Source organism: Meleagris gallopavo, chromosome 2 (genome assembly GCF_000146605.3).
Source record: "Meleagris gallopavo isolate NT-WF06-2002-E0010 breed Aviagen turkey brand Nicholas breeding stock chromosome 2, Turkey_5.1, whole genome shotgun sequence".
Taxonomy (NCBI): Eukaryota; Metazoa; Chordata; class Aves; order Galliformes; family Phasianidae; genus Meleagris; species Meleagris gallopavo.
Window position 1 is genome coordinate 43,879,607 of NC_015012.2, and position 9,727 is coordinate 43,889,333.

Sequence of the window (9,727 nt, forward strand, 5' to 3'; positions counted from 1 at the left end):
TTCAAAACTGCAGGTTTTGCTGCAGAAACCAAATACTTTCAGTTAGATTATAACAATACGAGTAGTCTTTGAATGAAAGGTTTTAAGCTTTTGGGAATTTTTGTTTCAACTTGGGACAGTAAAAAAAATCTACTTAAAAAAAAAATTATGCTTTATAATGTTATTCCTCCTTTTATTTCCAAATACTTTCTGCAACAGGAATATGATGCCTTAACTTCATTTCTAAGTTCCTAGTCTTGAGAATCTAGGGAGTAAAAATCTTATCTCCTTAAGTTTCTCACCATTGCCAATCCAAGTTAGTTATTCCAAATTTGTCTCTTTCCAGATGGTTTTGGTATCCCTTTCTCCTTTTCATCACTAACTAATTCTGACAGCTTAGGTATTGTCAATGTTAATTATATCTAGACCATAAAAAAGGACTTAGCCTTTTTGTGGCTAGGTTTTATCATTATTGCTGACGTCTAGTGAAAGATTACGTTAGATTAGATTACACTGCTTACAGTTAACAACAGGTGCATATTTCTTTATCTTTTTGTCCTCTGGCCTGTGTTAGTTAGTTAGTATGTCTTTTATTACTAATTTAAATACCCTGAAATCTTTCAGATAGCTTATAGGAGATAGGATAGTTAGGTTTATCTATTAAAATGCTTAGTTAGGACAGTAAGGACAACTAAGCAGAAGGCCTCATACTGAATTATAGTATCACATGATGAGTAGCTTTATTGGGAAAACTGGGTGTAATTTCTCTTGAAGTGTGCCTTTGCTGAGCACTGTCATACCATTTAATAATAGTGCTCATTGATAGTTCTATAAAGCCTTCTGTAGAGGCTTATTTACCCTGCAGAAAATTAAAAATTGCTAGAAATTTGTTTCCAAACAGGGGGAAGAGTGCTTTTTTTCCTCCTGTTTCTTTTAATGACGGCGCCTGATGATATCCCTTACAGAGATATCCTAACCGCAACAGTCTGCAGGCGTATCAGAGTAAGACTTAACTGAAGGCTTGCCTCAAGTTACCTCCATACTGCTAAATAAATATCTCAAGGCTAGTTGTATCCCCTTGGCCCTGTGTGCGGGCAGCACAGACTGGTAGGTCTGTGTTCCATTGCCCCAAGTCCTGCATCTGATGTGAGCCTGTGCTCTAGCTTGCTGGTCCCAGGGCATCATCAGATTTGTGCCTGAGTGGCGGTTCGGGGGAGGATCTGCTCTCAGGTGACTTCAGGCACTTTGGTCTGCATTTCAGCCCGATAGTTTTATGGCAGAAAGCTGAAGTAGGGCATTGCATGCCCTGGGCTGTGGTATGAGATGATGCTGGGTAATGAAAAGCCTGCTAGGCAGTGCTGGAAAGCTGTGGGGCGGAGGAAGTATGGTGCAGGCTTGTCTACCATTCCGACTGGGAACTGCCTCAGTGTATGCTTTACCCCAAAATGTGCTCTATGCTGTGATAGCTGGCAGAATCCAAAGCTCTTCTAAAGAGCATGCCAACAATTAAGGTACCATGAGGGATCAGCGGTCCCATGCTTAAGCTCACTCTCTGGCCTGAGCTCATTCGTCAGAATAGACAGATGTAAAAACCTCACCACTGTGGTAGATTTCCACAAGGACTTTGCAAATAGTCCCTGGAATATATATTCCCTCTCCAGTTGGACAACATTTCCTTTCCTGAGAAGCAAGAAGAGGAACTCCAGCCCTTCCCGGTTGCCAGCATTTGGTTGCTTCTGCAGTATGGAGAACACCTGGTTCTTAAGGGGGATATTAAGAGCTAAGAGTGATGAGATGATTCTCCTGAGGGCAAGCTATCTTCCATTCAGGGAGCTAGGTCACTCCTAGGTGAGGTGTGACTAAGTATTTATCTATTCTCACCTCATCATTCATCAAGTATGGGTCTACACCAGATGAAGCCTTGACAATTTCAGTATCTTCACTTCATTCTGGAACTTCTCCAATGTTATAATGGAGATGTTCTTCCCTCACTGTGTTAATTGTATGAAGGTGGAAAATTGTTGATTAAGGAAATAATCAGCACTCAGATTCCACCCAGACTTCTGTATTTTAAAAACTTTCAGCAAAATTACCCAAATTATATTCCATAAAACTCCATGACATGTACTTGAGTGCATAATCGAACAATTCAGAATGAAATGCTTAAAACTTTGTCACGCTTTGAAATAATTGATATTATAGAAAAATGCTTGAACAAGTTGCTTTTTATCATGAAGGTATTGTATGTGGTTGGAAGAACTGCATTGTGTTTTGAGTAAAACACTGAACATATACTGTTAGGACTTAAATTTGCTTATCAAGTTTGTAAGTAGACTTAAGAGGAAATCCAGTGCAGTGCATTGAAGAATAAGGAAGATGAAAGTGTTTGGAAGTGGGAAGGGTTACAAAATCTGTATTTTCCTGCCTTACAGGAAACCTTTTCTGAGAGGACAGATTCTGTGTTTGGCCTAGAATAATTAAACACAGGTTTTGATATCAAATGTGGCTTTGAGCAGCCTGGTCTAGTGGGAGCTGTCCCTGCCTGTTGCAGGGGGGTTGGAGTAGATCATCTTAAAGGTTCCTTCTAATCCAAATCATTCTATGATTTTATGATTCTGTAAGTAGTGAATGATGATCTAGTACAAGGAAAGATGGGTTGGTTAGATGTTAATGTAACTTTAGCTGGTGACTGTGTTCATGTCATATGATGCCACACATATGAGGTGTTTTACTAACTATCTGAATCTTAGAAAAGGGAAGAAAAATTAAAAAGATAATAAATGTAAGACATCCTCTCTCTAAATAATACTTCAGCTTATTAGTTTATAGATCTGAAGTAGATAGAGTAAATTTGACTCTTTTTTCTCACTGCTGTTCTGGCATTTTTAGTGCTTTTTTCAGTTTTGGTTCTGAGAATTCAAAAACTGAAATTCTCGTTCCCAAATATATTCTGGAATCATCTGATTTTCTTAATTCTACTGCAGAGTTATATTTATTTCCTTTGTGTCTATTGATTTTTTTTAAATTCATTCTTTCTCATACACAGTTGTTTTTTACTTGGATTGATATAGGAGCCTTTATTTTAAATGCTTTCATTGTGCCTTTCACATAATAAAGGTTCCACATCTTTCTTTCCCCCACCCTCATAAGTACATATTTAATTTTTTTCAGACTGTCTGCCCAGTGGCATGGGCAGCAAGAGGTCAGTTCTTGCATATGGAGTATGAGAGGGTTGTGTGCATGGCAACTTGTGTGCCTGGCTGCCCGCACCATGCAGTGCCTTCTGAGACAATCCTTCACCCTGTGGGGACAAACAGGCACAGGGGTCACACAGCAGCAGAAGCTGCAAGGATGCAGCACATCCTCAGGCGTGCTCCTGTGCTCTGAGGAGCCTGGCACATGGCATTTTTCCCAATTAGCTGTCTGTGACATTAATAAGGCATTGTGTTTGGAAGGAGGCTGTCAGATGTGTCTAAGGAATGAGCAGAGCTTCTCTGAATCTCCATAGAGCACATACCCATCAGGACAGCTTACTCAATGGCAGTGCAGCCTCACTAGAGCAAGACAAGAAAAGACATATTGTAAGCAACTCCACCTCTATTACACTGCATTTCGAAAGCTCCTTGGAGAGATGCAGATGAGGGCAAAATATCTTGGATGATTTCTTGAATTATAATTCTTCCTTTCTCATAACTCCATCTATAAAGTGGGGAATTTTTGGGATGTTTTCTGATTTAGATCACAGGCGGTGATTGTAGGTCCATTAGTCTGGACAGTTTAATGGAAAAATTCTCCCTCTGCATATGTTTTTCTGAGAAGAAAAAAATAATACTAGGAAAGAATGAAATATCTGCTGTAATTACTTGCTGTTTCAGATGAAATTGTAATTACTGAAACTGTAATAAGAGAGGACTTCCTAAGGTCAATTGGTCCAACCCTATTCAACAAGGCCCGACTCTGAAGTTACATAGGGATTACTGCTAGGCGTGTTAACAAAATCATGCTCTATAAGTTACTGACTTATAAATAATTACAGATTTTTCTACTGTTGGAAATGGAGTTCTGGTGCATCTGGAGGTTCTTCGATTTTGCTGTCATTTGACAGACTTTGTAAATTGATGATAATGTGGATAAATATAATATCAAAGCTGTAGGTTAAATGGAAAGAAAGGTTATAGCCATAGGGCTCAAGTGTAGTGTTTTATTAGATAAAAATAATTGTGTACATTTAGATATTTACAATGTAGTTAATGCAGCATACATATTACTTGCCTACAGGTTAAATGTACAGAGAATATAAGAAAAGTAACTGCACAATATCAAGCCTTTTGAAATGAAATGACTTCATTTGAAATAGGTATCTATTATAGAAAATTTTCTGAAAGATTGACATGTAGAAGTAATATAATTTTTAAGTCTAAAAATATATTGCTCTGAGTTATGAAAGAGACTATTTCATTCTCCTCCAAATGTCTCTCTTTTTCTTTAACAGACCTGCAGTAAATGTGATAAGGATAAAATTTTTTCCTCCCACAAGTTCATACGTTAATATCCTTATTACTTTCATGGTGTTGGCCACTGTGAAGGTCCAAGGCAGTCACTAAAATAGGAGATGCTTGGACTTTGTCATGAGTTGTTAAGGCAGAAGTTTTGGGCTGTCTTTGCATCCAGTTGGAGTGTCATCGTGCTTGACCTCTGGGCTGGGCTATTATGTGGTGTAGGCTCTGGCCAGTAACTTTGGAATTTACCTATGTGAAGCAGTGTTCATGCTGGAAATTGTCAAAGCTATCTTTTTGTTGTTGCTGCTGGTGGTTTTTCTAGCAGTGAAGATGACAGAAAGAAAGGTGAGGTATTCATATACATAGGTGACCATATATATATATATATATGTATGTATATGTGAATATAAATCCCTCACAAAAGGGAAAAGGTTTGGGCTTGAAAGTCAGGTGCAATATTTCAGCCACAAAATTCACCTGTAATCTTGCTAATTCACATAATCTTGGCCACCTTGAAGCCCTGTCTGTAAAATGTGACAAAGTATGTCCTGCCTCACTGGAACTACATGTGGGTAAAAGTAATTTATGTGATGGATTCAAGCGTTGATAATGCATTGATGTGAACTACAGAAATGTATGTAGAAAGAGTCCTGTTGCTTTTGAGAGTGCTTGCTGTATATTCTAAACCTTTGTGAAGAAAGAAAACTGCTTGAAGGAGTTTCCTTAGTGTAAATAGAAAATCACTTACTGGATGATGGAGAAGAAAACTAATTTAAACTTGTGTGCTTGTTAGGCTTTCTAGTAGATGGTTTTCTTTAAAATATTACAAGCATGCTCTTACCTTCTCCTTGCAAGTCTGAAATAGTGATACAGGACTAGATGACAGGAGAAAGAAATGTGTCTTCCTATAACAAGGCACCTGTAGTTATAGCATTGGATATTTCATAGCCTATAATTTCTGAAATGCGGGGCAGAAACATTGATACTTTTTTTTTCCATTTAAAATCCCAAGTCTATTGTCCATGCTGTGGAAAAGTTTTTGTCGGTGCAAAGCTCGGCATAGGTCTGGGTCCTCTGTATCTCTCTAAAAGCAAGAGTGCTTGTTTTTAGTGAGTTCTAGAGCTGTGTGCTACTCTATGCTGCCATACGTGAAAGCTGGCAGTGTGGCTGGTAATACGATATTCATGTAAAGATACTCAGTTACTGGTGCACGGGAGGAAAAAAAAGGTCAGCGGTCCTGTAGCTCCAGAAGGTCAGCTTTATTTGCAGGAACAGCAGCAGGCTTCTTCAGCTGACTTACGTTAACCACCTTTTCAATCTTTTCCTGAGAGAATAGGACCATTTAAAACTTCAACAGATATCTGCATTCAAAGAAGACAACGAACTTTTTATTGCATAACTTAAAGATATCACTGATCTTTCTCCCTCCCCCACACCGACAGAGCTGTCAAATTGAAAACATTTGCAGTGTGGAGAACAAGCCTACTCCTTTCAAATCTCGTCAAAATTAATTTGAGAACACTTCTAGAGGGAGAGAATTGCTGCAGAGAAACAGCTGCAGCATGCTTGCTTCTGCTTTCTTCTGGGGGACTCATGATACTGTCCAAGTGTAGATCTCTGAAAGGTAGTAATTAATTAAAAGTAGAATTCAGCACAGCTGTTCATGAAATAATTCTTAGGCTATTTTATGTGGTCAATTGACAGAGGTAAGGAGGTTTGAAAGGGAGGTTGCTTTACTTTTGGCATGGAGTCTTGGAGTCTTCATAGTACACGTGTCCTCAAAGAACAGCCAAGTTATAATAAAAGTTTCAGCTATTAGAATGGAACTGTTGAGGGGCGAATGTTCAGCTACGTTGGTCAATAGGTTACGTATTCATGATACAACTCCCTTGCACAAGTTCCTCTGAAGTTCTCAGGCAAGGGTCCAGAGGAACCTCAGAGACTGAATAAAGGAATAGTGATAGCATTAATCTAAATTAAATTGCAAAATGGAGAGCATTCTGGACTTACTGCATCTCAATTTAGGCACCAGCCTGTATCCTAGCTCCTCTAACGTTAGTCTTGCTATAAATTGCTTTCTAGGGTGGATCTTCTTTTTACATGATAGCATACAGAAATGAATTTGTTGTGTTTGTGCAGCTGCATTGCTTCTCTTCAGGCAGAGAGAGTTAGTTGTCCAGTGTTGGATAGAATGAGTCTTGGCTGAAAAGTCTGGTGATTCTCCTTGTCTTCTGTTCTAATGAGATTTCCAGCCAAGAGAAAAGATGTCCCCTGTTATATTAATGAGCTAGCAGCAGCACAGTGCTTGCAGTACCTCTTGCTGTCTTGTGATGATTTTCTGTAGGTTGTTTGATCAACAACAGTTGTGAGCAGTGCAGCCAGCAACGCTCAAGAGCAATATGTTGTAGAGACAAAAGATTTTATGCTTCGAAGTACATCCTTGTTAATCCATACATGCGTGCTGTGAGTGAAAACTCACTTCTTCTAAGCTCACAGCAGTTTGATTTTATCTTAAAAGAGGATGGCAGCATGGATTTTTAGATAAGGATATCTAGAGATGTTACAAATGGCTAAGATATCTCTCTTCTCTGAGTTAGGTTGTGATATCTCAGACATAATCTTCACTTTTGGTAGCTACAGTGCTTTTAGTGTTTTGTTTTGTTTTTTTCTTTAGTAGTAACTGCTGGATTAACATCTAAAAATCTAAGGTATATGCACATGGCTCACAGCTCCATAAAAATGTCAAACTGCCAGCAACTGAGTATATAGCACAGCTATTCTGCAGTTTTCAAAGCCTCGCTTATGGTGAGCGGAGACTTTCCCAAGACACATTAATATAACTGTTGGGAGGGGAGGAATAGTTCCAATTTCTCATTTCCACTTTACTCTTTTCCGTGTTATTCTACATCTGTCCAGACAAGTTGAGAACCACTGGCAGGGACACGGGATGTGGGAGCCCTGCCTGAAAAGTTTGGCAGCCAATAGGACAGTCATTCATTTCATTACAGGTTAGGACACTATCCACAGCTCAGCACTGACCTGGAACAAATTCTCCAGTATGAGAAGAAAAGAATGGTGCCCAAATGCCTTCCTAATGAGAACAAAACAGAGAGAACCTGAGATAAATTCAGAACCTGAACTACAAGTCGGGAGAGCCAGTGGGGAAAGTGAAGCACTGGGAACTTGGCAAGAGGTGGCAGAAACCCTCCCCCAGTGCATTTGCTACACAAAGCTGTTGAAATTTGCTCCCTTTCTGGTGATAATACAGCAGCCTTTTTAATGATGGTTGCTGCAGATAATGTGGCAGCTGTAGTGAAACACAACCCAGGCAGTGAACCAGAGAGAGAGATCCAGACTTGCTGGAGACAAGGAGAGAAAGGATAAGCACCAGATATGACTGAGGGGGTAAGTGACCAGCTGAAAAGAGCTGAAGGACATCCAGTAATGAGACAGGTAGAAATTTGTAAAGCAAAATGGAAGTAAGAAATGGGCCCTAAAACATTTTAAGAACTTATTTTTAAAGAGACTACCTGGACCCCTAGGAATTCTTGTGGACTAGAGTGTTTGTCAATTATTTAAAAAATAGTGTAATATGTTAAGACACAAGAGTCACCAATGAATTTTGAAATAATGATTTTTGATTAATTAATTAACATTTTGGGGGAGAAAACAATAGCCTTTTTGGTAAGGTAGAAGACTGATACTCTCTGGCACCTTAGACGAGGTTCTCTGGCCTTTTTCCACTGTCATCCCAGCAATGTAAGAACTCCTTGCTAACCAGAATGTAGTTTTTGTCACCGTGTCACTGTTTCATAGGAAACAGGAGGCACTATTGCATAGAAAAATTGTAGGAAGACTGAAAAGTTGCTTGAAGCTTTAGGATCTGTTCTAGATGTTGCTCTTGGAAGCAAGAGTGCTTCAGTCTTAGTATGTACAAAATGGAGTGAACGTGCTTCAGCATATTAGAAGGTAGTAGAGAATTTTACTACATTAATATATACAGAAGTGTCAAAACTGAACAAGTCAAAATATTCTGTTTGCTAAATACTGTATTCTTTTATACATCATTAGGAACATGGATACAATGCTACAATGCTTCTTTCTTTATAGCAGAATATGCATTTCACTTCTACTATACCAGGTACTTTCAAATCTTGAATGCTATATTTTTTTCAGATGTACATTTAATTCACTGTTCCTATCCTGGAAGCACGGAGGAGTGGCAAGAATTTGAGGCAGATAAAAAATGAAGATGCTTAGTAGTTCTCAGGTTTGGACACAGAGCGAAAGAATATCAAAGGTGGCATACTTTCAGTCAAAGACAATTTATTATAACTATTAGACTGTTGTTTTTGTTTGTTGCTTACTGTATGGAATGAGTATTAGTGATGTAGTCTGCATTCAAGCTGGAGGAAGGGATTGTGGGGTTAAAGTGTATCTAGCATACGTAACCTTTGTCTGATGAACTTCTTTGGTAGTTGCTGTGACGTAGAACTCGCCCTTCTGCTCAATCCAAATACTAGTCATCATTTCCATAGTGTCTAAATGTTCATGTCAATGATGACATTTCATTCCTGCCTTATCCCAGCTCACGTTACTGCTTTGGGAATATCTATTGTAACTCTTATCCTTCCGCACACTGTGCTGTCGTCACCAGTGCTGTAGCTAATCCACTACTATTTGGCAAGAAAACTGTTTATCCATTCTGTGTTAGGACAGATAGCTGAAGTAAAAGCTGGAGGAGGAGGCAACCAGCGTAGTACATTGTGTTTGTTCTGCAGCACATTAACATGCTTGCTGAGCAAACAAGGAGAAGCAGACCAAGTGATTCAGTCACTAGAGTCACTTTGTTGTAGGGTTTGGTGACATACTCCCAGATACGCTACAAGGTTATGGTGAGCAGTCAGAAAACACTAAATACTGTATTTGTGCAGATCTCTGAACTATGCTGCCTTTTCTATACCTTGGCCTGTGGAGAATCACTTGAATTAGTAACGCTGAACTGCTTAAATCACTGTTTTAAATGAAGAATGTTGGTGGCTCAATCTCCATTTCCTCCATTCCTCGCTGTCTTTGTTTTCACTGCTAGTGGCTTGGACAGCAGCCTTTTCTGCCACCATGAGCCCCAGCGTTGTGTAGCAAGAGAAACACGTCAAGAGCCTTCCATCTGAGGAACAGATGCAATCAGTATTCACCCCACACCCTTCCTTTTTTTAGTGTTTTTTTTTTTTGCACTCTACGTTTTTTGT